The 27,860-nt window shown below is 42.0% G+C and overlaps 1 protein-coding gene across 4 annotated transcripts in view; it reads left to right on the top strand.

The window, feature by feature from the left end:
• Positions 1–27,860, top strand: part of SORCS1 (sortilin related VPS10 domain containing receptor 1) — a gene marked incomplete at its 3' end in the record, with an annotated part of 485,219 nt that overhangs the window by 143,624 nt on the left and 313,735 nt on the right. The window lies entirely within an intron of this gene.

A 27,860-nucleotide genomic window follows, 5' to 3' on the forward strand; every position in this document is an offset into this window, starting at 1 on the left:
TATAGAAAAAGGTGTCTTACAATGTTGACATGTGAGAGAGAGGTCCACTCTACTTCTATTACTTCTTTTGATGACTTAATTGTACACGAGACAGGACACCGGGCATGGAAAGCAATGGCAGACTGATAGCTTCCCATATTCTTCTGTAATATGGCGAGAGAAAAGGAGGATGTGTCTGGTGAAATGGCCTCACTCCAAAGGTGTCAGTATATTTCCCTTTTAATCTTTTTGTTGAAGTTGGCCCTGAAGGAATCAACCTTGAACAAAATCAGAAAACAGTTAAAAGCATTACAGAATATAGGTAGGCCAAGTGATTTTGTACTAAAAATCACCTTCCAAAGATTGTTTAAAATAGAGTTTAAGTCCTAGCCCAAGCATGTCAAACTCAAAGGCTAACACGGGCCAAATAAATAAGGCATGGGGCCTGTGGGCCGCGAGTTTGACATGCTTTCCCTAGCTCAGTGGTCGACAAACTGCGGCTCGCGAGCCGCGGTTTGCCGCTCTGTTGACTAATGAGTTTTCCGACCACTGCCCTAGCTGATTTGGCTCAGTGGACAGAGCATTGGTCTGCGGACCAACGGGTCCAGTGTTTGAGTCCAGGCAAGGGCACCTTACCTTGGTTGCAGGCTGCTCCCTGTCCTGGGCCCTGGTCAGGGCACGTGCAGGAGGCAGCCAATCAATGTGTTTCTCTCACATCGATGTTTCTCTCTGTCTTTCCCTCTCTCTTCCACTCTCTCTAAAAATCAATGAAAAAAATGTTGTCGGGTGAGGATTAACAACAACAACAAAATACTGTTGAAAAAGTACACAGCATGTGTGAAAGGCAGCTTTTTTTTTTTTTTTTTTAAGAATAAGCTCTAGGGTGTTAGAGGACTAGCTGGTATTGGACTAGCCCTTCTATAGATAATAATTATAAACTCAGAAGGGGAAAAAAAACTACTTGAAGACATAGGAGAGAAATCAAAAACAGGCAGACACTGAGGGGATTTAACTCATGAACGAAAGGTACTGAGCTGGGTGAGATGGATGCTTATATCGGTTTTCCCCTGCGGCACCCTCCCATCCCTTTGCACAGGGTGGTGGACCTCTGGGGGGCTGCTATGTTTAAGCTGTGAGTGGATGGAAACTGGGGTGTCCAAAGAAGCTAGTGGTTTTGGAGGTATCTCAGAAATGAAGCCATGGAGAGGGAGGGTCAAAATCTGTATCAAATACTTGCTAATCCCCAACTTCTGAGGAGCCTGCAGACAGAAACAGCTTTGAAACTAAAAGGGCTGAGCAGGGTTTTAGCTGCTTCTTACTGCAAGGAGAAGAGAGTTTAGAGTTTTAATTCTGCCCAAACAAGAAAGGCTTAGTGGCCAACCGACTTGGCTCAATGGTTGAGTGTCGACCTAGGAACCAAGAAGGTCATGGTTCCTGGTCAGGTCATATGCCCTGGTTGTGGGCTTGATCCCCAGTGTAGGGCATGCAGGAGGCAACCTATCAATGAGTCTCTCTCATCATTGATGTTTCTCTCTCTCTCTCTCCCTCCCTCTCTCTCTCCCACCTCCCTCTCCTTTTCTCTCTGAAATCAATAAGAATATATTAAAAAGAAAAAAGAAAGGCTTAGTAAATACCTTGAGCCTTCCATTGAAACACAGAAGGGACACACCATAGGACTAAAGAGTATGTACAAGACCTAAGGAATTTTCCCAGGTGAAAATCCAAACTGTCACCCAGATAAGGTGGAAAGCTAAAACTCCGTGAGGTCTAGGTGGTGACACAATTTTTTAATAGCCGATTAAGAGGGGAAAAAATCTGAATGAGAAGCTAACAAAATCCCATTCTCTGCAACATACCCGCAATGTTCAATGAGCAATAAAAGATTACTAGTAATACAAGGAAAGTGAAAAGTATTTTTCACTCAGAAGGGGAAAAAGACCCACAAAAACTCCTTGAAGACATTGGAGAGGGATCAACAGCAGGCAAAAACCAAAGGGGATTTGACTCACCTGTGGTCAAGGGAAAAAGTGGTCAAGAGAAACCAGCCTGAGAATGGCCTAGATGTTAGTTAGCATTGATAATAAAGACTATAAGGTATTGGTTACAAATGTGTTCAAGGACTTAAAGGAAAAGGTGGTTATATTGAGAGACTAAATGGGGATCTCATAAGAGAAATGGGAACTATCAAAGAAAAAGTGAAATGGAAATTCCAGATGTGAAAAAACACTCTCTGAAATGAAAATATCTATTAGATGAGGAGACTGGACAGAGTAATAAACTTGAAGGTAGGTCAATAAAAATTACCCAATCTGAAGATTACAGAGAAAAATATCTCTCCCTTCATAACATAAAACAAAATAACATAAAATAGCTATGTAGTGACTTGTGAGAAAATCTCAAGCAATTTAAAATCTGTGTACATTGAGAACCAGAAAGAGAGGAGAGAGACATGGGGTAAAAACAAATCTATCCATTTATCTATCCTCAACATTCTGAAGTATTATTTTAAATTTTTAAATATCTAAGAAGCTCAGCATGCCCCAAGTAGAACAGATGCAAAGGAAACCACACTTTGCATATCATAGTCAAGCTGCTAAAAAACAACAACATTGTGCTTCAAAATTCATTTTAGACAAGGCTGTGGTCTAATATGGAGTCGATTCTAAAACATACACACACACACACACACACACACACACACACACACACCCACCCACCCACCCACAAATTAATTGTTACATCACAATCAGCAGTAGAAGCCAAGAATATAGAAGGAACATGCTAGATCTATGAACAAACAGACCAGGGTTTGAATTCTTGCTCTGATGCTTAATGACTGAGCCCTTGGAGAAAGGGGCGCTCTGTGTCACATTTCGTCGTCTGTAAGATTGCCAGTAACCATAGGTACCCCATGGGGCTGTTGTGAAGGCTGAATGAGATAAGGGTACATGCACAGACTTAATGTAATGCCACATAGGAGGCATTATGCTCACTTCCTTCCTCCTTTCCTTTCTTCTTTCCGGGCCTTTAGAAGCGCCTTTGAATATAAATGATTCTGGTGATTCTGTGATAGAAGACATGAGGTATGTTTTATGAGAGAGAATAATCCACTTTCTTATTCTAAGTCAAAGGCCCCTGGTAATTTTAACTTGATTTTTAAACGAGTTCATATATAGTTTTCACTCGCAAGGCTTTGGAGGACCTGCCCGGGAAACATAGAACTCTGAAAACATGCTCATCTGTGTTTTTAAGCAACTTAGTAACAGTTCCTGTTTGCTAACATTTTCATGGTATTCGTGTGTCCATGAGGTTTCAGGATGAAAGCATCTTTGAAATGTGTTGATAAGTGTGTGCTCAGAGAGAGAAAATTCACTGCCATGCCTTGTAGTACCGCATGAATGGTGGTGAGAAGGGTAATTCATACAATTAAGGATGGTGAGCATTATTTCCATTTGTGAAAAATTAAATTGGTTTCGCTGTGCCAAAAGCTTTTCAGGGCAACTTGAGAAATACTTGAGACACTGGTTAGGCCATTTACGTGTTAGTAAATAAGCTTGTGTCACTGGAAATATTTCTAAATTGGTAAAAGAGATCAACTGACAACTCTCCCCTATTAATTATCTTTCTATCCTCTTGAAATCTCACCATTTGATTATAAAAATAATGCTTCCATGGGACTCTTTTTCCCACTGAAAGAAGTTTTATGATTCTCTTTTATAACTGATTAAAATGTATCAGCCTGTTTAAGTATGTCATCCCTTATTAACATATGAACACTCCAGTTCCTCTGTTAGACTAAGTGCATTGGTAATTTCCATTAACCCAGAAATTGGTGAAAGTCATTTGCTCTTACATTTAAAATTTCTTAACTTGCCTTTTAAAAAAATAAGTGTTGTCATTTTTCTTATTAATTATCACTCTACTTATGCATACCAAGTTCGATGTGACCTTTATAGGATGGACAACCAGAATTATGCCCTTGGTTCCCCTGCTGGAAAATTCCTCCCGATTTCTGTTGGGTGATTAGGCTTCTGTTTTGCTCTTGCTGTTCTGTACTGAGTTCTTCAATTTGAAATTTTGTGGTCAAATCCAACACCAAGAGGGCGATGCGCTCTCTGAATTTTAATGATGGTTTACCAGCGATTACTATTCATAAGAATGGCTATGAATGTGGGCACAATCTGGTTTCAAAGACCATGGGGTGTGTTGCTTATGGGAACTCTAGTAGTGACAAAAGGCAAATAAATCCTTGGAAGCAGGAATTACTTTTTACTTGAATGACATTACAGAAAAAAACAGTGCTGGTTTTGGTGGGGTCCCCATCCTCTCCCGAAAGAGGAGAACCACACTTGGTTCTTAGACTTCTATACACTGGATTGTCCACTGTCTATAACTTAGATTCTATAAGAAAATAATATCGCAGTGCAACAGTATGCGTAAGTATTCTGAGTTAGTGAGGCAGTAAACTGAATGTTGTTGCCAAAATGAATATTTGAAAGTTAGTGCTAGTTTGAATGTCTTTTTTGAGCAGCTTTGGTATTTCATTAATGAGACAGCCAGTTAAAGTACCCCTGTGCCAGGAAGTTAGGGACACATGATATAAGACAAATATCATAAGGTCTCTGATATCAAAATGCTTTCAGAACTAATCAAATGTTCTTTATTTGGTTATTTCCTATCCTTAAAAAAAATAACACAAGGGAGAAGAACATATTAATTGGTGAATTTTACCCAAACTCTGATAATATTTCAATAATATTAAATGCAGTCCTAGTAAGCCGGGATCAGCTAGCCAGAGCTTGGTCTTTTCTAGGATGTTTAATTGTCCTGGTTGCAGCTTTCACCAGTGATTCTGATCCCTTTAAGGAACTGAGAGCAAAATCAAACCCATAGAGAAAGAGAAGGTGCCATGACTGGTATTGCTCAGTGGCTAGAGCACAGGCCTATGCACCAAGGGGTTGTGGGTTCGATTCCTGGTCCAGGGCACGTACCTAGATTGCAGGTTTGATCCCTGGCCTGGTTGGGGCTCCTGTGGGAGGCAACTGATCGGTGTGTCTCTCTCACACCAATGTTTCCCTCTGTTTCTCTCTCTCTCTCTCTCTCTCTGCCTTCCCCATCCTTCCCTTCCACTCTCTCTCTCAAAAAAAAAAAAAAAATCAATGGAAAAAATATCCTGGGTGAGGATTAACAACAAAAAAAAAAGATAGGAAAGGCAATAGACAGCAGAGAGTTTCTCTTACCAATTGATTGCTTGAAAAGATATTTTTCTTAACTGTTGAGTTCAGATAGATTTCTGGAAATGATAATAATATAGCACTGTGAAATTGTAACCTTAGATGTCTTAGCTAACGCACAGTATGTTGAAGAAGCATGATCCTTACCTTGGCAGGCAGAGAATAATTTTGTTAGCAAGTCTTTTATATCAATATTTATTTAGTTCTAGTTATATACCTCTTAGAGGCCCAAAGCACAAAATTCATGTGACGGGAGAGGAGGTCCCTCAGCCCAGCCTGCGCCCTCTCACAGTCCGGGACCCCTGGGGGGATGTCCGCCTGCCGGCTCAGGCCCGATTCCCCTGGGAATCGGGCCTAAGCTGGCAGTCAGATATCCTTCTCACAGTCCAGGACTCTCACAGTCCTGGAGCCCTTGCTCCTTACCACCCTCCTGCAGTGAAGGCGGGAGAGGCTCCGGCTGGCTAGCACAGCAGAGGTGGCGGGAGCCTCTCCGGCCTCCGAGGCAGCACTAAGGAGCAGCAAGGCCAGCTTCTGGCTGAGTGGTGCTCCCCCTGTGGGAGCGCACTGACCACCAGGGGACAGCTCCTGCATTGAGCATCTGCCCCCTGGTGGTCAGTGTGCATCATAGCGGCCAGTAGTTCTACAGTTTGGTCGATTTGCATATTAGGGTTTTATTTTATAGGATATCCCCCAAACATATGTATGCATGTTAATATACTATGTTTTTATATATTAATATTTATGAACATATGCTAATATTATTCTTATAAGTCAGAACAGTGAGAATTATAGGTATTAAGTCATGGTTGGGCCTAAGATTGTATTTCCTTTGATCAGATTTCAGTGATGGCCTTTCTTATGGTTAAAGACTGCAATTCAGCTTCTTATAGACAATCTAATCCAAGACTATGTTGTAACTCTCTTAATTATTCCCGATCACCTCCAGGTACCAAAATCTTTACATAAATAATTTCCATGTTTTGGTTTATGTATTGGACTCTGATGGTGACCTGGGATTTGGAAAAATGGTGGAAACCAATGAGTTTGAATGGGTCTTGCCTTCAGAATATTTGGTGCTTATCACATTTTCTGAGCTTTTCACAAGAGTTCCATGAAAGTTGCAAAACTAATGGACAGAAGAATCAAATAGTTGGGAGTGAATTTACAGGGAAGAAGGTGACAGGAAGAACAACCAACCAGCCAATTGACCTCGTAATGCCCCCTGGGACTGTGATGAGGGGCCCTGTCCTACTTGTCTTCTCTTTGGATAACATTATTTCCCTGAGCACTGCCATTTTTATATGCCTGAGTCTAAAGTTGGAGACAGGGAAATGATTCTCAAAGATGAAAAATAATTTATTCTTTTGAATCCTCTGAGATTAGAAAGCACCCAAAAGAAGCAGTTATATTGTCTGTCCCTATCCTCTATTCTGAAAAAAAAAAAAAAAAAAAAAAAAAGCACATTGGTAGAATGAGAAAGATCACCTGCCTTTCTATTACCAGAGTATTACCAGAGTTCATTACCCAGAGTTAAATAAATGAGCTTCAGAAGGTTGCCTCAGAATGCTGTAGCGAGCCACTGTTTATTAGAAGTGGTGTGTGTAGTGTCCATAGCTGCCATCAAGTACTCAAAGAAGTTTATAACCTCCTAAAAACCCAGGTACAAGCTCAGCAATTACAATTTCGCTGGATTTCAGATTTAACTATTCTCCCAAATAAAGCATGTGGACAGATTCCTGGCAGTACACAATTGTAGCAAACGCATTCTTACAAACATGTTGAAATCCCTTTTGTTTCCAGTATTTGGTGCATTCCAGGAACATTTGCCTCCCATTTTATTTATTTACTTTTTTTGGTGGAGGGAGTCGGGGGAATGGTCCTAAGCCTCCTGTGTACTGACAACACAAACACATTTCTCAGATCACTGGGACTCTTGAAAATAGACTTTTAAAAATCTTTCTTATCTGAACTGTGGTCTTTTGATTGGTTCAAATCCCTTGGAACTTGTGAAGAAACTACAATGTTCTACCCTGTGTCCTCCCTCCCTGTCCCTCATAAATAAATTAAACCTTTAGTTCAAAGTTCAGGGAATCGACACTTCAATAAAATAAATTGCATCTCTTAAGGGAATGAGTGTTGACGAAGAATGACGAATTTATCCATTAACAGTTGTAATTCTCCACCTTGAATTATTGACAGCATATGACATTATAACCTTACAAATTGCAATCTATAAACAGGTTAGAAAATATAACGTATGCATTACAATTGGTCTCACCCAGCATTCAGCTTTTTACAAAAAGCTGTTTTCCCATAGGCTGCAGAACAGAGGGATTGCGTGTAACAGGAGAACACGATGCCATTTAGACAGAGCTCAGCAAGGCCACTCACAGGCAGAAGTGATGGATAGTGAGTGGCAGCAAACTCCTCCGCCAGAGTGAAAGTATTAGAAGTTTGCTTGTCATTGATTTATAGTCACCCAGTAGAAAAAAACTAATTAGCCAAAGTTGGTTGACTTAGCACTTTTTCTCCTCCACTTTTGAAACAGAAGTGAAATAAGCCAGTCAGAGAAAGACAAGTACCATATGATTTCACTTATACATGGAATTTAATGAACAAACTGAGCAAAATGGAGATAGAAACATCAACGATGAGAGAGAATTATTGATGGGCTGCCTTCTGCACGCCCCACACTGGGGAATGAGCCTGCAACCTGGGCATATGTCCTGACCAGGAATCGAACCCTGACCTCCTGGTTCATAGGTTGACGCTCAAACGCTAAGCCCCGCCAGCCAGGCTAAACTTCTTAATTTTAAATGCTGGCAACTGATCCACTTTGTTTTTAAACACGTTGAGAGCCAATATTGTGTCAGACAAACAAAATAGGATTTGGGAACCCTGTGGTGTGACAATCATCTGCTTACTGATCAGATTTACACACAACCCGCCCTGCTACATTAAAAAACAGACAAGTTTGGATTAAACTCTCTCAGCTCCCCAGGCACCCAGATTCTCTATAATTCTTTGATTCTCTCAAGTTTCTGGTTTCCATGTGTGCATCTTTTCAAACTGCTTTCTTTCAGACTTTTTTAGGAGAATTTCCCCCAGATATTTAAAACCCTGTTATGTTCACTCTTCCTCTGTTATCCTAGTCTTCTTTTCAAACCTTAAAATATTATCTTTGATTCTTCCTCATTTTTCCCCACAGTATCTAATATACCCTCTTTTGAATCCTGTAATTACTTAATCCTGTAATTAACCCCACCTCACTGGTATAAACCTCCACAATTTCACAGCCGCACATTTAATTAGACTCTTAAATGTCTTCTTAACTTTCGGCCACTTGTTGCTCTAATGCAGGGGTTGGCCCACTACCACCTGAGGGCCAAATATGGCCCATCCCCTGTTTCTGTAAATACAGGTGTCATGGAATGCAGCTCACCCATTTGTAGGCATAGTGTCTGTGGCTGCTCTCCTGATACAGCTGTGGAACTGAGTAGTTGTGACATGCATTGTGTGGTCCGAAAGCCTAAAATATTTACTCTCTTGTCCTTTAGGAATACGTTGGATGATACCTGCTATTCATTTCTTACATAGCTGTGAGATTTCACGTTGCATTTCCAATATTGTATGATCAGCTCTGAGCTCAAAAACCTTTAATTGATCACCACATACACTGACTTGTAGAGATTGCTCAGCCTGGCATCAGGCTCCATCCAAAAATGACCCTCATCTATTTTTCCAACAATGCATGCTTAATGTCACTGTGATCTCTGACAAGGGTGGTTTACATGATGAATCACAAACACTCCATGCTCACCCTAAATCTGAACTTCTGATAATGTGCTAGCACCAATATGCAGTAGATTTGCAGCCCATCATTCTCTGAAGTATGATGTTTAATGGACATTTACGATTCTAATAAAGCTACTTACTGAGAACCGACTATGTATCAAGAATGGCAGTAGGCTTGCACATATAATTTCATTTGTCTCATATGGACTTATATTTTTAAACATGCTTTTCTGTTCATTGACTATATACTGGAGCTTCTATCATGTCCGGCTTGAAAGAAATTACATAAAAATAATGCAACAATTTCATCACAATCTAATGGAAAATATAGGTAAAAAAAAGTAATAAAAATGATGTGCTTAGAAACAAAATTCTAAAGAAGCAAAGATGAAGCCCCGAGGTTAGGATGGCTTCATGGAAGAGATGACAGTTGAGCTGGGTATTTGAAATTGAGAGAGCCCCAGAGGCCTGAAAATTCATAGCAGTTCAAAGAATAGCAAGGAGGTCAGGATTGGAATATTGCAAGAAGTGGCAACAGTTACAACTAGAAAGGAGAAGCATGCAGGTGTCCTCAAACTACAGCCTGCAGGCCACATGCGGCCCGCCAAGGACATTTATCCGGCCTGTCGGGTGCCGCTGCCTGTCCTGCTTAGCAGCCGACTCATCCCGGGCCCACAGTGCGCATAGGAATTTGTTCATAGTTTTTTTTTTTTTTTAAACTATAGTCCGGCCCTCCAATGGTATGAGGGACAGTGAACTGGCACCCCTGTTTAAAAAGTTTGAGGACCCCTGCATAGAGCAGCAGTCGCCAACCGGTGGTCCGCGGGCTACTGGTGGTCTGTGAGGTCTGAGAGCTTGGCGACCACTGCTATAGAGAATGAACCTTGGGTGTCTTATTGAAGAACAGGGAGTTGATCCTATCAAGGCGAGGAAAACCTGAGTGTTTCCAAACAAGTGAGTGACAATCAGATTCTACCTAGATTGTGAATTCTGGATGGCAGGAATTGCACTGTGTGTGTGTTTGTCTCCCATAGGGTCTGCCAGCTCTGCCTTGAACATAGTGAACATTGAATAGAGAGTTGTCCATTGATTAATTTCTTCCTGAGGGTGAAACATTTCTGGCTGGCTGGAAGCCAGCAACATTTGAGTTTTCTCTGAGCTTGATAAAATGCTGACACCAAGATAGTTTTGTTTTGTTTTTTTAAGGCAGCAAATATCATGAAGGTGATGAGAAGCATCAAATTCATGACATTTCTCAGTGCCTGTCACCTTCACTCTTGTCGCCAGAAGTGTTTTTAGCTTTCAGCATAATTTTGGCAAAGTTGAAACTATCTAGGAGGGGCTGGAAGTTCATTCTTCCTTAAACCATTTACAGTAGAGTTGGGAAGTACTGGTTCTCTGTACTCTTTACGGATGCCATGCTTTTATTTAGTAGTATTTAAGCCAGAGGGAAATGAGATAATTCAGGAACCTTTGATGCAGATGATAGAATAGGAAGGTTTTTCTCTTCCTCCAGATGTTGGACACCAAGCGCTCAGCCTGCTGTGTGTAAGTGACAGGAATGACCGGCCTGCTCTCATTGTCACCAGTTTCAGGGAGGCCTCACAGCTTAGAGTGCCAGACTTCAGGCTAGGGGTCTGCGGCATCGTCTTTTAAAAAAGAAGGAAAGACACTTTGAAATTTGTAACCTGAGATAGTGTAGCCCTGTGGGAACTGCTTTGTTTCTTCCCCCAGTGAAAACTAGGATTATGGCCCTAGCCAGTTTGCTTCTGCGGATAGAGCATTGGCCTGTGGACTGAAGGGTCCCGGGTTTGATTCCGGCCAAGGGCACATGCCCGGGTTTCCAGCGGGATCCCCAATAGGGGGCGAGCAGGAGGCAGCCAGTCAATGATTTTCTCTCATCATTGGTGTTTCAATCTCTCTCTCCCTCTCTTTTCATCTCTGAAATCAATTAAAAAATACTTAAAAAACAACAACTAGGATTATGATTTCATTCTGAGAACTTGGCCAAAGGAGCCAATAGCAGAGTAACACCTCTGATTGGACTGTAAGGAGAGGACCAGGGTCATTCTGCCTTTTGACTTGAAACACTTTCCCTTGCTGTGGTTCTGATGCACATGGATTTGGTAAATAGCAAGGCTGGGAAAGAAGAGCATCAGCAGCCTTGCCTTGCAGACAGAAGCTGGTTGGGGTTTCTGGTTTCCAGGGCCATTTTATCCAGGAGGCAGCGTGTGTAGAGCCCTCAAAGGTCATCCTGCCTCTGCTGGTTCCCTTTTATTTTATTTTATTTATTTTAAATATATTTTATTGATTTCAGAGAGGAAGGGAGAGGGAGAGAGAGAGAGAAACATCAAGGATGAGAGAGAATCATTGATCGGCTGCCTCCTACATGCCCCACACTGGGGATCGAGCCCGCAACCTGGGTATATGCCCTAACTGGGAATCAAACCGTGATCTCCTGGTTCATAGGTCAACACTGGGCTGCTGGTTCCCATTTAAACCTCTTCTCCTGCCTCAATCGCTCATTACCTTCTCCACCCTCACTGAGTTGTGCCTCATCAGCACACCCTCTCCACCCAAAGGTCACATGGGCTTCATTCTTGCATTCATCTGCTCCCACAAAGGCGTCCGCAGTGAATGTTCTTCCTCTTTCTCTAGCTCCTTGACTAAACCAAGGTCGGGATACAATGACACCACCTCTATGAAATCTTTCCAGATTCCCCTCCCCCTACCAGTCAAGTCCTCACAGCACTTTGCATGCACCATTGTCATAATACCTGTCATATTGTGAAGCCCCCCGGATAGTGATCGACTCCCGGAATCATTGTTTTGTTTCCGTTGGTGTATCCCAAACTCTTGGGCTCTGTGCTTGGCCCACTGTCATTGTAATAAGTAATAAAAATAACTATGACTTAATAATAAGTTGTGCTAGATATTATCTGATGCATCAGCACAAGTAGGTGCTCATTTAAACCTTGTGAGTGAAGGGAAGGGTCTCAATACTGAATCTCACTCAAACCTAGCCTCCTCCAGATCCAATGGAAACCCCCTTATGCAAGGACATCACCTTTATCTTTAGTTTGCTGCCTCCCTTGCCAGGCACTGCCATTCAATAATTCTGCGGAGTGGTATCTTTTCCTGGAGACAGAGTGCTAAACAATGATTTATTGCTTGAATACACATCGCTTTCATGGAAGTGATTTGTTTAAAACAACAGTACAGCTCTAAATAAATTATTCATTCCATGCTAATTCTTCACTTTTATGTGCTTTAGTAAGCGTCAAAATAAGCAGCCTGTGGGCATTTTATTTTTGCCACATTAATCTTGGACAGTTTAAAGAGAGGGGGAAAAAGGAGGAAATCTAAAGAAGAGGTTCCATTTTCAGGAAAATAGATTTCTTTTTTTTTTTTTTTTCCCTACTGCCTCCTGCAGCATCCCTGGAGAGAGTTCCGGCTTCGCCTCCCCCCAGCCGCTTCCTGTTACTTACCGAAGCCCCCTGAGTGGGCCCAGGGACCTCCACACACCCCTGTTCAGCATTGGGAATGTGTGGCTCCTTTTCTCTGCAGAGAGAGAGACTCCTGATGGCCAGTTCCTGTCACAGTGCCAGGAATCCAGTTCTTTCCTGGGAGATTTGCATTTCCTTGGGCATGCAGAGTGCTGGGTTTCTAAATTTCACTGGTGTCTGGATTTAGGATTTAAAGGATTAAAAAGTGAGAGAAGCAGCAGTGCCACCACACGTATCCATTTTCTAACTGATTTCCCACTCGGAATAGAGATAGCATTCTTTCCAGCCTGTTTATCCTTCCTTAACTGGAGCCCCACTTCCTGTTTTGAGGTAGCGGCATTTGAGTGACTTTCAGTGTATGAGTCCTTCATTAGCAGAAGAGCAGATTGATGGTCTTGTAGATTCTTGGGACATTTCTCTCCTCTGTTCCGAACTTGACTCCTCCATGCTTTACACCTGCTGGAGGGCAAAGAGAGGTGTGGCTCTCTGGCCCAGAATCCACAGAGGTCTCAGCGAGGGAGCAGTAAACATCACCCATCAGCCCATGATGGTGGAAGAGCTGACTCAGCCCATCCTCAAGGCCCCAACTCCAGCTCAGAAGCCAAGAAGTTCTAGGCTTCACTATGTGTGACCTGCATCCAGCCCAGCCCACCTCCTTAGTGAGAAGACATGGACCCTCTCACCAGGATTCTGAAGTGAATTAAATGGCCTGCTGTGTGTAAAGCATCCGGCTGGTTGTAAGAGCTTCAACAGGTCCTATTTACATGTAGCAGGGGCTTGCTCCTGATTCCCACCTCTCAGCTCAAGGAAGTACTCCCCAGCTATAATGCGTAGTGAGGTGTCTGTTTTCTCTTTTTGCATCCTGGATGGCACTCAGGAAAAAAAATATACACTGTGGTCAGTTGGATAGATGAAATATAGATAGATAGATAGATAGATAGATAGATAGATAGATAGATAGATAGAGAACAGAGGGGCAGACAGAGGCTAGCATCCAGCTAATAGAAAGCAAGAAGTATAAGCTTTGAAATTCTTTGAAGCTCTTATCTTTCCCTCTCCATAAAGGTCATGCAGCGTGGTGGTTAAGTACCTCAGCTCTGGGTTCAGTTTATTTGGGGTCAAACAGCAGCTTTTCTAATTAAGCACTAGCTGATCTTGGGCAAATTCCTTAAACTGTCCAATCTGCCATCTGGAAAATGGTTAAAAAAGAAAAGAAAAGGGGAGGAGGGAGGAAGGAAGGAAGGAGTGAAGGATGGAAGAAAATGAGCATTAGCTTTATAGGATTGTTAAGAATATATATATATATATATATATATATATATATATATTTATTTATTTATGCAAAATGCTTAGCCAAGTGACAGAAATTTTAAAAGTGCTTAATTAAGTAAATTGGTGATAATAATCCAGTTAGAAAAGGGAATTCTAATTTTATCTATCCCATATAATAGGGAAATGAAAAAAAAATCAAACAAATTGACTAAGGTCATATAAGGAATTAAAATGGGTTCTGTACCAGATCCAGGACTCTCAACTTCGAGCTTTAGGCCCCGACTCTGACGCTCATACAGCCTCTATTTGGGTTTGCCCCCACTGTGGAGTGGAAGTGATTTTGAGGGTCTCATTAGAAATGGGTGATAGACCTTGAATTCAGACTTTGATTTCAGATCTGTACCCTGATGCGCTTGCATTTTTCCAGGGCTGTCTATTTCTAGAAACTCACAGAAGGGGCAGTGTGTCTCTGCAGTATCCTGGCCAACCTTCAGGTGCCTCACACATCTGTGCATGAAAGCAAGCACCTTTGAATGAAAGGACAGAGAAATCAATAAACCTTTGCATTGGGTCGTAGTCATGTTTTACATCTACTCAGCCCTCCCCAAGGAGATACAGCATTGAATTTTCTGTAGCATTTAATCCTGTCATTAGCCTAAACTTTCAGGAGGAAATAGGAAGTGTTTAGAAGATTATTCCTAAAACTGGAATTTGATGACATGACAAGGCTCTTATGTTGAATATACTCAGATGTTGAACATACTCAGACTATTGTGATCCCACTATACTCTAGAGGCATTCTACAATAATTGCTCATGTAACGGAACATGTTATTTATGCCTATCAAAGTGTATCTCCAATATCACCATACTGAGTCAGTCCATCAGCAGATACTGACATTCTCTATGTCAGCAGGAGCACATTATGTCTAAGTTGACACCGAGTTGTGAGAGTAAGTGGGGCATTGATATGACGTTGATTTGACTATGAGTATAGGAGCCATATCATACTTGACCTTGTAGGTCATATTATGAAATTTAAATTTTATCTTAAGATCAATAGGAGGCGACGGAAGTGTTTAAAGAGTGGAGGAAATGACATGATTGCTATTTAGTAAAAGATTATAGGGGTAGGAGTGTAGAGGGTGACATTAGGGGAAGTAACAGGAGATGCTGACCATTGTTGGAGGCATTGCATTCTTCTAGGTGAGAGTTGGTGTGAACCAGACCAGGGTGAGGTGAAGTTAGAGGGGAGAGGTATATAGGACTTAGTGACTGATTAGATTTGGGGAGAAAAAAGAGGATAGTTGCAAGGAAGACTCAGAGCTCTAGCTTTAGCGATATAAAAAACATTCACTAAGCCTGGCAACACTGAAGATTGAGTAGTTGAGGTAATCATCATTGAATGGTATTTTAATGGCAAGAGACCTACAAACATCTAATGTAAGTAACCGCAGAGAAGACTGAAGCCCAAAGAGGTGCATTGGCTTCCTCAGGGTCTCGGTGTGTTAGCAGCGGAGCCCAGGCTCAAGTTCATGTCTTCTGACTCATAGCCCACGTCTGCTGAAATGGATCCCTCCACTTAAGAGGTTTAATAAACAAAATAAACTGATGAACAAAATAGATCCAGAGACATAGAAGCATGGAACAGACTGTTGAATCTCAGAGGGAAGGAGGTGGTGGGTAGAGATCAACTAAAGAACTTGTATGCATATATGCATAAACCATGGACACAGGCAATAGGATGGTGAAGGGCAGAGGCAGGGGCAGGGGCATGGGGCTAGAGTGGGCTAGAAGGAGTCATTGGGGGAAAAGGGTACATATGTAATACTTTCAACAATAAATATTTTAAAAAAATATTTTATGAGCTTTTAAAGTGGAATCCCCCTTGAAGGCAGAGTTATATTGAAGCTAATAAAGCTTAAGATTCAGAGCCATTTGACCAGCTGGCCTGGCCCAGTGGTTGAGCGTAGAACTATGAACCAGGAGTTTCTGGTTCAATTCCTAGTCAGGGCACATGCCCAGATTGCTGACTTGATCCCCAGTGGGGCTGTTCAAGAGGCAACTGATCAATGTTTTTCATCATTGATGTTTCTATCTCTCTCTCCCTCTCTCTTCCTCTCTGAAACCAATCAAATTATTATTATTACTTTTTAAAGATTCAGAGCCTTTATAGGCATGAGCTTCTGTGACTTCTGGGAGTTTGGGGAAGGTATAGATTGTTCCTGGCAGAGAGAGGAAGCCAGGTTGCGATCAGAAAACATTTCTGTCTTCATTCCTGCCAATCTGCCTGGAGATATCTCAGAAGAAACATATACATGCATTTCTGGCACTGTCAATTTATTGTGATTTATTTTCCCAGTCTAATAAATATTCGCTTTGAAGACTCATTTTTTTTGCATCATTTTTCTTAAAGAGAAGCCCCCAAATCGTATGACTCTCATTCTCTCTAAACCTGGATCTATGTCAGATCCTACTGGTGCAGTCTTTAGTCTACCTCTTCCAAATCCCTATGGCAGAACTGGCCCCATCCAGTCCTCCCTTCTGCACACGGGAACTGCTGCTTCATGCACCAAAATGGCATATGGTATGCTAAGATGATTCTTTACTCTCTGAAGCTTCTTATTCAAGAACTGATTCTTCTAAAAGTATAACCTACATACACCTTGTGTCAAAGGAGGTGGTTGGAGTTAGATGGTCTTTCAAGTACTTTCCAATTTTGCCTTAAATGTCTTTTAAAAGAGTGTCCAAATGCTAAGTTTTTTATAGCCACATACCAGCCTTCTAGATGCCATTGTAAAGGATTAGAATTGGAATCATGTAGAAGCATTTTGGTTCTGTGATTAAATGACAAGGGATATATAAGAATCACTTAACTGTGATAGTTTTTTTTTCCCCTCTGACAGAAACCATTATTATTTATTAACCAGAGGCCCAGTGCATGGATTTGTGCACTGGTGGGGTCCCTTGGCATGGCCTGTGGGGATTGGTCTGAAACTGGCTCTCTGACATCCTCCGAAGGGTCCTGGATTGCAAGAGGGTGCAGGCCATGCCGAGGGACCCCACTGTTGCATGATTGGGGCTGGGGAGGGACCGCGGGAGGGCTCAAGGGTGTGTCATGCCCTTCTCGCCCAGTCCCAATTGGCCAGACCCCAGCAGCAAGCTAACCTACTGGTCAGAGCGCTTGCCCCCTGCTGGTCAGTGCGCATCATAGTGACTGGTCAAACGGTCGGAGGGACAATTAGCATATTAGGCTTTTTTATATATAGATATGATTTACTTGGAATTTCAGGTAATTTTAATTTCAAGCCAGCTTTTTTTAAGCTTTGAATTTTCTTTCAGGCAAATTGTGTTCCATCAAACCTTAGCACTTAGACAAAGGGAAACAAAAGATGTGCTAATAGAGGAGTCAGTTATTGTTTATTTTTTTTTCTTTTTTAAGAAAGTAAGATGTTTCTCTTCCTCCTTGGCCTACTTTAAGACTTCCTCAGAGTAAATGAAAATCTTTGAACTTAGCACCTGACTATCTCTGGTGTTTTATTCTTGTTGCTTTTGTTAGTTGCACTGTATGGTAAATGAGAAAAGAAAATGAAAAAAATATGGTATATAAAAGCTCACATTCTTCTCATTTTCAATTCCAGTGCCTTGTGGAGGTTCAAGTTCTGACCTTGGCTCACCATACTATGCATATCTTTCTTTATTAGCTTCCTCTAAGTATGGTGTGTTAACCTTGAAAAATAATGTTTTAAAAATTGAGTTAACCTCTTCAGACCCATGAATAAAACCAAGATGAAGAAGTAGGAAAGGGAAAGTCTTGGTTCATTTCTTTGCATTTCAGTTTATTATAAGGAAGCATATGAGCAGAAGGGTCCCTCATCCTTATCGGGCAGTTTGCTGCTTAATGGTGTGTTCACTTTGTGTGCGGGTTCTCGCATAGGAAGAGTCTTAATATTGAGATAATGTCTATAATTCAGACAGACAGTCATTTTGGAGTTTGGGCATCTCCCTTTCTTTGACCAGTGCATCAAGGAAGTTGAAAGGGAATCTCTCCCTTCCTCACATCCTGTCTCTCTCTCCTACCAAACTCGGGTTGTACCCCTGGTACTTAAGCATATAGCAGGTTTCCTCTCTTTGTTTTCTAGATTTCCAGAGAGGGAGGATAATGCAAGAAATATTTTCTTATTGTTTTGTAACTCTGAACTAACAGTCCTCTGCATCCTCTGTGATTCTAAGTACCAGGTGACCTGATTTGAATAGGGACTGATCTGAAGCAGGAAGGTTGTGTGTTACTTCCAACCCCTTCTGAGCACTGTGAAGGGGAATACGGGAAACATGGTGGATAACTGTTTATTTAGCTGTGAAACAATGGACTTGCATAGATATTCTACTCGGTTTCCTTGAACTGCAGCTCTCTTTCCAAACAACCCTTTGGGTCTCCTGCTTCTGTCCCCCACTTCCTAGCCTCAGCTGCTTTCCTGTCTTGAAGCTTTGACTATAAGTCTCCAGGTCTGTTTAATTTTCCATTTTATCATCCCTACACAGATAAGTCTTGTCTATGCATTTTCCTCATATTTTATACAATCATTTTATCTTGGTGCTCTTTTCAGATTACATTGGTGCTGATATCTGGCTCTTTTCTAGAAAAAAACAACACAACACACACATTTAATTTAGGATCTACCTACTTCCGCTGGTGTGAGGCAGAAGCTTAAAATAGAGTATAATTTATGGCAGAGTAATTTACATAAAAGCAGAAGGCTATGAACTGGTCAACATTACCCAGTAGATATGGATATATGTTTTGGCCATTATCCTCTTTTTAATCATTCAAAAAAGGGGCGGAGGAGGAAAAAGAAGAAAGAAGAAAGATACAGAGGAATGCATTGTCATTAGACTGCTTGGTTTGGCATTGTGAAATTAATATATATATATATTTTAGTTGATAGTGTCCCTCCCCTTGGGGAAGAGGAAAGCAAGTTCTACTTTCAAGATTTGCATGAAAAAGCAACCTAGGTCTCCTGGATTTGATGATCTTGGGTTTGTTTGCTAAGTACAGTGACCTGGCTCCAGGATTAGAGTATACTGGTGATTGCCTTTTATTACAAGCATTTCCTTGCTTATTACTAACAGGAAAGGACTTGACTTTCAGCAGACAGAGGGGAAGAGATAGAGTGAGAGCTGAGTTTTTTCACGTGGGAGCTCCTGAGACAGTGCTCCGGAGGTTGGGTGCTGGTCTTGCTGCTCTCGGCCTTGCATCTCAGCAGCAAATGACCTCTACAGGGAAACAGATTCAGAAGAAGGACAGCAAATTTTACTGAAAAATGTTCTGCTTTCCACAAAGGCTTTTTCCTGTGCTACAATTTGCTCTGTGCCCAGCGTTGATTAGGTTATCTGTATGCCTCTGTTTCTGTCTGCATCATCACTGTTGGCTGCCTGGTCTTTTACACTAGTAACTTCTCCAGGGAGGCACAGTGGCTGTTTAACTCACACCATCTCAGTGTCATGCAGAGGATTTTACATAAACATGACATTAAATTATGTGTGGGCTCCTACAAAAGGAGGAGGGAGAAGGTCTTTGGAGAAATCTAACTGCTTTCTGGCTGGCTCCACCCTCCCCCCCCCCCCCCCTCCCCAGTTCATCCCATTCTTTTTACTGGTTTTCTATTTCAACTTACGTTTGCATTTACTGGATTTTTGGTCTTAGGACTTCAAGTGCATGTTTGTGGTTGTGTGTGCACATGCCATCATACCAACCTTTCCTCTCCCCTCTGGGATTTATTAATCCAGTTTAGTAATTATTGATTTCTCTTCCCTTTGATGACTCAAATGGAGCACTATTATACATTCACTTAAATCTTCTGAAAATAATGACACTGTAAACCTCTCTGTGAAAATCAAGAATCCTTGATCTGGGGACAGCCACATTCTGTAGTGAATTAAGCGGAAAGATCAATTCCTAAAAAAGGATTTCACCAAAGTTCAAAAATTTTAAATATAAATGAAGAAATGACCAATCTAAATGGCATTGACATGAGGTCAGTAATGAGCTAAAAATGAAGTTTGTCTATTATAAGAAGAAAATATTCCAGGACTGTCTGGAAGAAGGCAGAGGGAGAGAGAAGGAGGCTGAGGCCAGCATCGCAGGTGATGGATAACAGATGTCCAGTACTTTGGAGTTGAATAGGAAGTGTGGATCCTCAGGGGTTCTGCCTACTCTAGTTATAGGCGGACGCAGACATTATAGGTTGGGGATAGTGAAGCACCGTGATTAAGAGTCTGTATATAATGTAAGTTAAGCTTGTCCACCACTCACAAACTGAGTAATTTAAGTTAGTCTCTGTGGGACTCAATTTTCTCATTAGAAAAAAAAATGTTCATTACTTGAAATATCTTTAATAAGGAAATTTGTCTGGCACACAGAGTAGGCATCCAATAAATATTGTTAATAATAGCAACTCCTTGCATTTGCTATAAATGTTGTTTAACATTTACTCAGAGTTCTTCCACTTCCTATTCGGTTTCTTTTCCACAGTTCTGGAAGACTAAGGTGAGAGAGAGATGACCTTTTATTTATTTTTTAACGTAAGAGAAATTTGTGCAGTGTTTGACTTAGTCAAGGTCCCACCATTGCAGACACCACTCATGGGTAACCACCAGCCACTCCCAAGTGGTTGTTGGCAGAGCCCACCTCTTACCATAGAAAACACCAAGCGAAAATAGCAGCGCCTCCTTTTCCCAGCTCTCATTGCAACCCCCGGGTGGGCATGTGGCTGATTCCTGGTCATCGAGACCACAGAGTCCGCTGGAGGACTCTTGGAAAAGAGGTTTCTTTTCTCGTTTAAAAGCAAAACAAAACAAAAGCAGGCCTACGCTAGAGGCTCTTGTTTCCTTAGCGGGGTGGAGCTATGTCTGCTTGTGCGGCAGAGAAGTGTTATGACCGCCTTGCGAACATGACACGCAGCGCCAATGTTGACTCCGTGGTGCGGGTCTGATTGGCATCGCTTGGCTAAACTAGCCTGGAACTATGTAAACTCTGGGCCTCCTGCTCTAAAAGATAATACATCTCTTAAATTGTGTGTTACTTTTCCTGTTCTGTTTCTTGCTGCAAAAGGCATTCTCACAGATATGGTGGCTAAACCACAACTCAAAATCTGGTCTCCTGATTCCAAAAACTTTATTCTTCTCTACAGAGCACCCTGCCATCCTAATATTAAGGACCTCCGCCAGAGTGCCAGATAGCTCTCTAGTCTGATATTCTGTGTGTCCCACTCTTGGTGTAAGCCCAGGCAAGCATGTCAGACTCGTGGCCTTCAGGCTGCATGCCTCCTGCTGGCCGCGAGTTTGACATGCTTGGGACTCTAAGGTGTAGCTAAACCTGAGGACGTGCTCTCTTCTGACTGTTCCGGAAACTTTCACAGTATGGCTGTCTATTTTCATGATTCTTTCCTTTAGAATACCATCTCTATAGCCCAGACAGTGTGGCTCATTGGTTGATCATAGACCCATGAACTTGGAGGTCACAGTTCGGGGCACATGCTCGGGTTTTAGGCTCGATCCGCAGTAGGGGGTGTGCAGGAGGCAGCCAATCAATGATTCTCTGTCATCAGTGAGCTTTCTGTCTTCCTGTCCCTCTCCCTTGCTCTCTCTGATATAAATAAAAATGCATTTTTTAAAAAAGAATACCATCTCTATATACTCTCTTGTCCACCAGAATCACAAACGTCCTCTGGGACTTGTCTTGAATGCATCCTTTATATAAGAACCTATTCCTGATTATACTCTTCTTCCTTGCTCTCGAGAAGATGTAAACACTCTTCCTCTTGCTGCATACCTTTCCCCCTCCTTTTGTAACCATCTGTGTGCACGTGTGCCTCTTCATTTTGACCGTGAGCTTCCAGGGACTGGTGCCGAGTTTCATGCTCCCTTTGTGTCCTCGCAGCACATATTTTTTATTCCTGCCTCTTAAAAAGGCTTAATGCATGTTTATTGAATTAAATGTGCAGAATTTTAGAGCTGAAAAATCTTTCTTCTGAACAAAGCTCTCATTTTCTGGGAATTATAGAAGCTTCTTAATCTTGGATTCATGACCCCCCTAGGATTCAGGAGATCAGTAATATCATTAAAGTTATACTCATTGTTTTATGTGCATAGCATATATTTGACCGGATTGTTAAAGAATATGCGGCTTCTCTTAAGAATGAGAACCTCCGTTTCAGTAGGAAAGTTGAATAAATGCTTACTGCGCTATAGACACAATATGGAACGAGAATATTTTTTGGAAAACCACTGTGTGGGTTTGCTTCTTTTCCCTAAAACTGGAGTGCAGAGAAAACAATAAAAAAACAAATCACATTTCTGGCTGTTGGACATGCCCCCTTATATTTTATCCAACTCTTCAATACCCCTGAAAGATCGTCACAGATCTCTTCAGGCCCCTTCTAATTCTCCATCCCCGTTTCACTTCCATGCAATCTGTAAACATGTCCACCGGAATGGACTCTGGAAGCAGAGAGGCTGACGTTGGAGATTGGGGGATGAGGACACCCCACCTGCTGGAAGTGGTGGGGGAAGGATGGAGGTGGCCAGCTTCAGCCCCTGTCCCAGCCTGCTGGCATTTTCAGCCAGACTGTGGCCCACCCAGGGAGCGGAATTATGAAGGAGAGCCTGGTTGAGCTGTGGAGCCCCCATGTGTGACAATGACAGAAACCCCTGCCAACCCACCCCTGAGTCACTGGTGTCTGAGAGTAATACAAAAGAACATGTCTTGTTTTATAGACTAAGCCTCCTTTCACCCTCTTCATTATTTGGGGTTTGGAAGTACAGACAGTCAGGAATAAAAGAGACTCTGGGATCCTGTCCCCAAAGCCTGCGTTGCCAAGAAGCCCAAGGTCACTCTTGTTTCCCCTGCGATTAGATTCCACTTCCTCAGTTGGACACAAAAAGGGAACAGAAATGACTGCAAATCATTAACAATTGAAAAATGAGAAGACGTGGCCTGCTTTTCCAAGATTTCCCTTCGATGGAGGTGAGATGAGGTGAAGGGCAGTGGCCAGGCCAAGTGTCCTGGAGGAACTCAAATCTCCTTCAGTGTCCAGTAGTTCTAGAGCTACCCTAAATCCATAGCTTAGAAGAATAGTCAGCTTGCTAGTCAAGTCCTCCTTCATGAAAGATTCTCATTAACCCTCTGTTTCCAACCATATAGCTACTCATAAGCAAAAGAATTAGGAGAGAACATTCATAGGGGGATATGTGCATTCCTTCTTAGGGAATGAAGGGAATGGGAAATACATTTACTCCCCCCTCAACCCTCCAAAGGCCCCCCTCCTCTGAGGTGCATCCTTTTAAGTTCTCAAAGGAAAGAGTCAAGACACTCTGCTTTTTCCTTGAGAAAATAAATGGAGGATTCCAATGCTGTTACTTTTGAAGTGTGGAATCAATTTTGGTTCTTACAGTCTACTGATTAATGCAGATGTTTTCAGAAGTATACTGTGTAGAATCGGATTACCGGAAAGGTGTTTCGGGGGTTCCCTTAAATGTATGGATTTTTTTTCTAAATTATAGTCTTATGTTCATTAAAAATAAAGCCCTACTGTTGCATTCAAAGCTGTCACGTGTCTAAATACTTGGCAGAATGGGGAGTGCAAGGTAGGACCTTGGTCTGCTGCCCTGTTGATTCATTCTAGTGCATTGCTGAAAATAGGGCTTGCGTGCTGTTCTATACCAGAGAACATTTTTTTTTACTGGCTTTTGCTGTTTTATACTAGAACACTCTTATTAGTCTTCTACATACTGGTGTCTTTATTTTTGTGAATGCTTTTTTCTGGCACAGAGCACAGAAAAAGTTTGGGGTAGAAGAGGAAGGAGAGGATTGACATTTCCCTTTCCAACCTCCCCCCACCCCCAGGGTTCTCTGTGATGGTCTTTTTTTCTTTGAGAACTTTATTAAGGAATAATTGACAAATATAATGATATATATTTAAAGTGTACAATGTGATGATTTGCTATAAATATACATTGTGGGATGAAAGTCATGTTCAAGATATTAACACATCTATCACCTCACATTGTTAACTCTGTTTTTTATTGTTTTGAGGGAGAAATAAAGACAGCAAGAAAGAGAGACATGGATTTGTTTTTCCACTGATACATTTATTGGTTGATCTTGTATGTACCCTGAGTAGGCATCAAACCTGCAGCATTGACACATGGAGACAATGCTCTAACCAACGGAGCTACCCAGCCAGGGCTGTGAGGATTTGTTTTTGTTTTGTTTTGTTTTTAACTGAAAATGTTTAAGATCTACTCTCAGTACCTTTCAAATACACAGTATTCTTATATTATTAACTGTAGTCACCATGCTGTACATTAGCTCCTCAGAATGTATTCTTTTTATAACTGAAAGTTTGCACCCTTTGGCCTACATCTCCCCATTTATCCTTCTGCCAGCCCCTCGCAGCTACCATACTGTTCTGTTACTACAAAATCATTTTTTGTTTGTTATTTGTCTTTTGTTAAGATTCCACATTTAAGGGGAACTATACATTTATTTGTGTTCATCTGGTTTATTCACTTAGAAATAAGCTTTACCTATCTTGTTGCTAATGGCAGGATTTCCTTCCTTTTATGGCTGAATAATATTCCATTGGGTCTGAAATGTAATGAGCACTTTCTTGCTGTGATGGTTTATTCACACCTATGTACAGAGGTGAAGCGGGGAGAGGCTGGCGTTGGTAGTGATTCAGTAGGAGCTTTGGAAGACCTGGGGAAGAAGGAGAATAGTCTGGTGAGCACAGGTGGTGAAAATTGGACTCGACGCTGGGGAGGATGCCCAGGCTCACTCCCTTGAAGACCCTCACTGGTCCCTGCACAGAGCCTGGCACTGTTTCTGGCTCCCTCCCACTCTTTCAGGAATGGGTGCCTTGCATAGCAGCTTGGTGGGTGCTCATGTTTCTTATAAGTATGGACAAAGGGAAGTTTTCCCCAGAGGCTTTGTAAGCAATGAATATACAGCCACAGCAAAAGAACAGCCTAGATGGCCTGTGGTGACAGCGGCTCCTGGACTGCGTGGGGGTTACCTGGAGATGTAATTGTGAAAGATCCTAGAAATACCTGGGCACTGAAGTCTGGTACCATGTAGATAGAAATTGTCAAACCATAGATATTTGGATTAGAGCTATTTAAAATGTCCTACGATCTAGAGAAGAACCCAAAAAAGCTGTGACCATATAGCTCACCACTTATTGTTTTGAATCAGGGAAATTTTGGTACTAAATAGTGTAAACAAGATATAGAGAAATGAGATGCTGATGGAGATTCCATTTTGTGTGAATGTGTTTATATAAACAGACTTGCTCTCACTGATTAGGTTTATAATTACTGTGCATTTGGACTTGGATACATTGAACTAACTCTGTACTATATTGAATGAATAAAAATAAATGACCATTTATATGTTATTTCAGTACATATAACATTTTACTTGCTTAAAAAGTTTCATTGATTTTTTTTGTAAGCGTGAAAAGTACACAAAACATGGTAGACAGTAGGACCAGAATAAGCAGGCAATTGCATTTCCCCCATTTTCTCATCTAATGGTGGTGCTAGTTCTGTTCAGTAGTATTACTAATGAACCAGAACAGAAAAGCAAGCAAACAACAGCAAAGCAGAACTCATATAATGGCGCATCACCATCCAGGAGTAATGCACTAAATAACACACACGGACAGTAAAGGGACAAAAGATGGGGAGAGAGATTTCAAGGAATCAACTGAAAACATAAGGAAAAGTTAGAAGTTCTCTCTTCTTTCTTGCTGTAATCATTCTGAAAACAGAGAGATCAGGTTGACTCAAGCCGATAAGCTTTGAAATGCCATGAAGGACACCTTTCTGGTGCAGTATTGATGAACTGCCTGAGAATATCACTGGCATTTTCGTTTTCCTAGCCCAGTAAGAAGAGTCACTGGTACCTCATGCCCGCCTGCCTGTGAATTGCTTCACTGATTGCTGTTCATGTGGGTGGGGTGCCTCACCCATGCTAGGTTAAAGGGTTCCTTCTCTGGGGTTCCTCTGAATTCCCTTGTCAGATGGATGGGAGACCCAGCCTGTGACCAGCTGAACATCATTATTTTGTTCGCTGCTGTATTGTATCAAGAGAGCAACTACCTGGAGATGCTTTATGCCCTCACTGCTCCCATTTCCTCTGCGGGGGATTTATAGGCCTATTGGAGGTGGAGCAGCAACATCACTCTGTGTCTTCAAACAAACAGACACCCCGCTGCCACTGATCAGTGTTCCTGGGATGGCGGTGATTGAAATTTAGCACTTAGAGCAATTTAATTGGCACCCGGATCTGTTAAACATATGCCCCAACCATAGGCATGCCATCTGATGTGCCTCCAGGGTGCCTAGCACCTCACACATGCTCACGTTTTGCTAAAGAAGCATGTTTTGAACAGCTCCTTGAAGGAAGTCTGTGTGGTGGTATAGAAGAGGGGAGGCCCTAGAGCCCAGGTCCCCAGATCCTCAGCATTCCCTTGAACTTGGAACAAACCTAAGTCCTGGAGTTCCAGTTTGCTTGTTGAGAAAGAAGCCTTCAGAATCTCTCCCTGATGCTTAAGTAAATCAAGGCCAGTGCTAGCAGAGTGCAGCTTGGAAGGGTTCAGCACTCCTGGCAGCGCACTGCCTTGAAAATCAAGGTTAGAATGTTCCCTGCTCACTGAGGCTAGAACTGATCCCTTGGCCTGCAGACAAAATCCTGGAAATAGATGTCACCTTTTTTCTCCTGAGATGGAAACAGCAGTCCTGGGCCAGATGTTCTAGGTTATGTTTATCAGACGAGGAATATGAACCTCAACAGAAAAAGGAGCAGGCCCCATTTGGTTCTTTTCCTTATGTAAGAAGGGGTGAAGATATCAGTGCTTAGGAACACACTGCTCTGTTCAGTCTCCCCAAGCTCCCTGGTGCTCATGGACTTCCCATCACCAGGTGGACCCTGGTCATTGCTGCAGGTGCCCAAACAGGCAACCACGCTGGGCATGAGTTTCAGTGGGGCTGAGAAGAGGTATATACCGGGGTTCTTGTTCCAGCATTACAAAGGGTTCAGCAATCTGGAGAAAGGCTGTGCATAGGTTAAATAAAAGTCCAGAGACGAAAGATAATTGTGAAAGGCATTGGGGGTCAGAGGAGCTTCAACTAAAGGAGCTAAAGGTTCTCCTTGTCTCAGGACCCTTGCTTTTTATTAACACAATTTGTCCTAAGGCAAGGTGGAGATAATAGACTTCAAAGGGTAGGGTACAGAAGCATTGTCAGATTGGGGAATAGCCTACAGCTGTTTGGCCAGTAGCAGGCAATAACATGTAGATTGAGATGCCCTGAGCTGTCTGGCAGCAAACAATCATCCTATTCAGGTTTGGGGGAAGTGCCTTTCAACCATTCCAACAGGTGATTAACATATGTGACTCAGCCCTTATTGAGCCCCCAAGTTTCATCAACCTTTTGATGAAACTCTTGTAATTATGACATGCTGAAATTGGCTTCTGGCAGGTATTCCAGCTCTCTAACAACTTTGTGTGTTTTTCTTAAAAAAAAAAAATTATTATATATATATATATATATATATATATATATATATATATATAATTTCAGGGAGAGGGATAGAGAGATAGAAACATCAATGATGAGAGAGAATCATAGATCTGCTGCCTCCTGCACTCCCCCTATTGTGGATTGAGCCCACAACCCAGGCATGTGTCCTGACAGGGAATCATACAGTGACCTCCTGGTTCATGGGTTGATGTTCAACCACCGAGCCACACCAGCTCGGGGTCGTTACTGTCCTAACTGGGCCACAGACTCCCGGGCCTCATCTTTATTTGTATTTTCCTCTGGCATTAGGCAACATTCCAGGCTCCTAATAAATGGGTATTAAGTGTTGGTTGAATTCTGAAAGAATGAACTGCAATGTTTGGGTTTCTCTGAGTAAGCAATAAGTTAGAATCAGAGGAAGATTCACTGTGACATTAATGAACCTTGCATTTCAGTGCCCCTCATTGGACGGGTCCCTTTCTAGGACCTGC

Source organism: Plecotus auritus (assembly GCF_963455305.1).
Source record: "Plecotus auritus genome assembly, chromosome: 9".
NCBI classification, from domain to species: domain Eukaryota; kingdom Metazoa; phylum Chordata; class Mammalia; order Chiroptera; family Vespertilionidae; genus Plecotus; species Plecotus auritus.